This window comes from Cydia pomonella, chromosome 1 (assembly GCF_033807575.1).
Source record: "Cydia pomonella isolate Wapato2018A chromosome 1, ilCydPomo1, whole genome shotgun sequence".
Taxonomy (NCBI): Eukaryota; Metazoa; Arthropoda; class Insecta; order Lepidoptera; family Tortricidae; genus Cydia; species Cydia pomonella.
Window position 1 is genome coordinate 38,049,712 of NC_084703.1, and position 6,000 is coordinate 38,055,711.

Consider the following 6,000-nt stretch of genomic DNA (forward strand, 5'->3'; position numbering starts at 1 on the left):
ACGAAATCGAAATTTCAATCTTAATTTTTATTTTACTTTTATAGTGTATCGGTTGCCTAGAACTCCGTTGTTTTATATACAACTGACTAACAGCTATCATTAAAGTTAAAATTCAAGCCTATATCTCCTGAAAATGTTTCGGCAGATCACACCTGAATATTGACGAAATCGAAATTTAAAACTAAATTTTTATTTTACTTTTATAGTGTATCGATTGCCTAGAACTCCGCTGTTTTATATACTACTGACTAACAGCTATCATTGAAGACCAAATTTAAGCCTATATCTCCTGAAAATGTTTCGGCAGATCACACCTGAATATTGACGAAATCGAAATTTCAAACTTAATTTTATATTTTACTTTTATAGTGTATCGGTTGCCTAGAACTCCGTTGTTTTATATACAACTGACTAACAGCTATCATTGAAGACAAAATTCAAGCCTATATCTCCTGAAAATCTATCAGCAGATCACACCTGAATATTGACGAAATCGAAATTTCAAACTAAATTTTTATTTCACTTTTATAGTGTATTGATTGCCAAGAACTCCGCTGTTTTATATACTACTTACTAACAGCTATCATTGAAGACCAAATTTAAGCCTAAATCTCCTGAAAATCTTTCAGCAGATCACATCTGAATATTGACGAAATCGAAATTTCAAACTAAATTTTTATTTCACTTTTATAGTATATTGATTGCCTAGAACTCCGCTGTTTTATATACTACTGACTAACAGCTATCATTAAAGACCAAATTTAAGCCTATATCTCCTGAAAATCTTTCAGCAGATCACACCTGAATATTGACGAAATCGAAATTTCAAACTAAATTTTTATTTCACTTTTATAGTGTATCTATTGCCTAGAACTCCGCTGTTTTATATACTACTGACTAACAGCTATCATTGAAGACCAAATTCAAGCCTATATCTCCTGAAAATCTTTCAGCAGATCACACCTGAAGATTGACGAAATCTAAATTTCAAACTTAATTTTTATTTTACTTTTATAGTGTATCGATTGCCTAGAACTCCGCTGTTTTATATAAAACTGACTAACAGCTATCATTGAAGGCCAAATTCAAGCCTATATCTCCTGAAAATCTTTCAGCAGTTCACACCTGAATATTGACGAAATCGAAATTTAAAACTTAATTTTTTATTTTACTTTTATAGTGTATCGATTGCCTAGAACTCCGCTGTTTTATATACTACTGACTAACAGCTATCGTTGAAGTCCAAATTCAACCCTATATCTCCTAAGAATCATTCAGCAGATCACACCTGAATATTGACGAAATCGAAATTTCACACTTAATTTTTTATATCACTTTTATAGTGTATCGATTGCCTAGAACTCCGCTGTTTTATATACTACTGACTAACAGCTATCATTCAAGACCAAATTCAAGCCTAAATCTCCTGAAAATGTTTCGGCAGATCATACCTGAATATTGACGAAATCGAAATTTCAAACTATTTTATTTATTTAATATTTAAACTTTATCAATTGCCTAGAACTCCTCTGTTTTATACAATTCAGACGCACGTTTATCAATGGAGACCAAAATCAAGCCTAATGCTGCTAAAAATGTTTCAGCATATCATGTCTCTATTTTGAAAAAATCCAAATTTCAAAGATAATATTTCTTTAACCATAAATGTGAGACAGGGGCCGGGTAATCCTTTTGTTTTTTTAATTAGACTCTCAGCTATAAATAAATATGCAAATAATACCTAGAACTTTTAAAAATATTTTTCTATATTTCATATGAATTTTGTTAAAATTGAATATTATTAAAGTTAAGTTTGTTCTGGCTCGCTCGCTTGATTTAGGACCGAGAACTCCGAGAACTCCTGAGTTCTACGAACAATAGAGCAAGAGCTATCGTTTGAAACCAAAAATATGTCTGTGCCTTGTTAAATTACATCAGCATAACACGTGTGAAGTTAGCATATCATTGTATTTAAAAATAATTAATAATTGTAATGAATGGTCTCAGAGATGTCTTTTTTGTATCAGGAACTCTTTGTTATCACGTGACAAGGCAATACAAATTTTTTCATTCCATTTGTAACTAAATGATATGCTAGTGTGTGAAGTTAGCATATCATTTGGTAAAAATCCATAGTATTGGTTTTTATGATAAAAACGCCAGAACTATTGATATAAAGCATCAGGAACTCTAGAACTATGGTGCATGCTAATAGAACTCCAATAAAAACGTGATCTGCTAGACTTTGATATGCCAACTTCACAGACATGTCGGGTGCGAACCTAGAAAAACAAAAATCAAGAGCATGCATACTACCTATGTAGAGTCTATTACTACGAGCACTAGGATCATTGCTGTCAGATAGCAAATACATAATTAATCACGATCATGATATTTAATCGCTACTAATCCCTAATAATATTGTAAATGCAAAAGTAATTTGATTGTCTGTATAATTTTATCTAATTGTAGTAAGCATGAGACACTTCTATTCATAAAAAATGCCAGGGCTTTATAAAGATTATTTTTATTATGATAGAATCTGTGGTGAAATAAACTTTATAAGTTATCATTACGGGGGTGTTGCTGTAAACTAATCGAGATGTGATTTATGAAACATGCATTTTTGAAGGAGAAAAAAAAAAACCCGCTAATGAAGTACCCCTTGGCCTTATATTAACCATAGATTCAGTTTGTCCCTATTGTTCCACTGCGTTGTCCAATACCGGCACAATACATGTGTATATGTAATATTGGAATCAGTGACACTATATACCAAATATATCATTACTTATATTCGTCACCTACATGTTAACGGCACCAATCATGGGACATTTAAGATAAAATGTGGATTATTTTTGATATTTCATTGACACCTGTAAAATTTCTACCGCTTTATGCGTTAAAAGTCGAATATACTATTCGTCCTTTATGTTTTCTATAAATTTAATGCAATCTACTGCAAAAGGTTTCAATAATATGAACAAATTAAAACTATGGGTTTTTGCTTCAGTTATGGAATGTATAGAGCCATTAATTTTCACACTAACAAATATCAATGACAACTTAAACTTAATAATCTCTTGGGCTCTTGTTTATGGTAAAATGTTGCCAGCGTTTAAAAACTGATGGTAAATAATTGTTTTACAGGATTTGTTTATACTATCCCATTACTGGTGCCGGTTCCATAAAAGGGGCGTTTACTATACCTCTTTTTAGTGTGGTTATGTTGCGACTCTTTCAAAACACAAAGACAAAATAAACATGTAAACGAATCGGAAAAATTCGGGAATCGAACGGAAATCCATCGCTTTTGTTGTTCAACTGCGCGCATGAAAGTGATGAAACTAGAACCTTTTTTATGCGTTGGAGGTCAATTGTTAAGAAATTGTGAGTGATAAATAGGTAGGTACTGAACTGGAAATAATACGATTTAAACGTCAACTTTTGACGAACCTTCGACCGGCGCTACAAATCTTCATAACACCCGACTTAGTAAAAAAACGAAAGGTGAAATTGCTAGCTAACATGGACAATAGTTACATTATAAGTATCTTTTATGTTCTATATTTATCATTGGATATTTTCATGTAAATTTGTTGCAGCAAGTTTCCAATATTTTGGCACTGTTGCAAACGGCATGTTCTTAGTGTCAGTTGGGCACGGGGCTTTCAATACTTGGCAGTAGTTTACTGCCGAAATATCTTAAGTTGGAAGCAACATATTTATATTGTAATAAATAAATATCCCGTAATTATAGTTTTTAATTAGGTACTGTTCTTGTGACGAGCTTAAGGTCTTTTGACGGGCTGGAATCTCATTTTTAACCTAATTAAAAAAGGAAGATATCAATTTGTCCGTTTTTTGTATGTTACCTCAGTGCTTCGTTATTTCTAAACTGATTTGGAAATAGTACATTTCGATACTAGTGCGGAAAGAATGACATTTCCGCACGTGTATCGAACGACGTTTTTTAATACAGTTGCGAAAAAAACAAAAACAACAAGAAAGGAATTCGAAACTTTTACATTAGGTATTAATTATGTAACATTATTGTAGTACAGTTGACAAATAATGAAGTTGTTCAATAATAATTTTTTAATACAGTTCTATCTTATTTACTTTTTATTGACATAATAATTAATGGCACAATTGGTACAATTATTGAGTGTAATATTGAAAGTTTTCGCTGGTAAATTAAGTGTTTGGCTGAGTGAATTATTAATTTCACATGTCTGTGAAGATTGTATCACTGGGTCCTTATTGAGCTGCGATCCAGGTCCAGTTCGGTTTGCACATGAGTCAGCATTAGATGGGCCCTGTTGTGGTTCGAAATGTACATATGGTATTGACTGTTTAGAGGTGTCTGGTTGGGGTTCAAAACTATCAGGGTGGTCCGGTTGAAATGTGGATACTTGCATAGTTGGAAACTCTGCTGCGCCTGGCTTAATATTCATTGATGATGCTATTTTTTGTCCAATTTTTAGTTTGTTTTCGACTGAATTTTCAATGTATCCCTCTGCAACAGCATTAGAACGCCAGCCACCATGTCTCTTTAGAGTTGTAATATCACCACCAGAGTCAGCGAGTAAGGTGGCTGAAGTCCTTCTAAATGTATGTCCTGTATACTGATCAGCATCGGGCAAATTTAAAAAATTGGCAATTTCCTTGGGCATATTACCAAATTTATTTAGGCCTATGACCTGTGCTGTGCATTTACCTTTTTGGTAATTTTGGAAAAAACTGTCACTTTTGCCTTTTGATGATCATTGACGTTGATACTTTTTGACAATTTCGGCAACTGGGCCATCAACGGTAAAAGATCTTGGTATTTTGTTTTTTGTGTTAGGTATTTGTACTAGTAGTATATTTCCGTGAGTTTCAACATCTTTAAGTGTAATGTTCGCCAGTTCCTCACGCCTGCATGCTCCACAAACCCCAAATATGAGAGCAACCTATGAACAAAATCACACTATACTTATAAAATCAAATTAATTACTTACCTTATAATGAACTAAAATCATAAATTTGCCAGATAGCCAGATATAGATGATCTGGAGCATCATTAATAAACTTTTCCACGTTTTCTGCCGTTAATACTTTTGATTTTTTACTTTGATAACCAGCAGATTGTCTCTTTAAAAATGCAGTCAATTAATTGTAATTTTTAATATCAATATCATTTTTTGTCTTTATCATAGTTTTAAGTATCGAATACTTGGACCACAAGGTAGAAGCCTTCTGAGAACGACTTCGCCTTATGTTCCGTTTTCCAGTTAACAAACTGTTCACAGCTATATACTTATTTTTAGATTTTTCTGGCAAAGCACTCTCATTTGCAATTGCAGCATTCTCACAAATGTCTGTCGGTGTTAAATCAATTTCAAAATCTGAATCACTCATTTTTTAAGGAACTTTTTGAAAACTTTAAGAATGGAATTGGAAAACATAGTCGTTTTAAGTTCGAACTTTCGCAGTGAAAACTTTTGACATTATGAGGTGTTTTTTTAGCGGTTATACTTGCTTTCGTTTTTAGACTAGAATGAAATTTTGTTATTATATTATTGAACCCACTTCAATAAAAGTTTTTTTTACGCATGTTCTATAGGACAGAAACAATTGTAAATATAAAATATTTGCGTATCGTCTATTTAAATTGTATAAAAACAATATCGAATGTTGCCTTTTAGTAAGCCAGTAAGAAAAATCGCCTCTTCTTTGACAGGCGTTTCGGCAGATATTCCGTTCTATTTAGACAACTTATTAAGAACGGTTTTTCAATATTCAATATTAAATAATGAACGTGTTATAGGGTAGTTTAGCCGGTTTTCGGCCAGTTAAGCTAAATTTTGAATAAGGATGGAATTTGTGAATACTAGACTCGACTAATCTTAGATATTACGTTACTTGTAGACTAAAAATATGATCTAGTTGTAATTTTTTAATTAAAATACGCCATATTAGATATAGTTATTTTATAAAAATAAGGAATATCAAAAT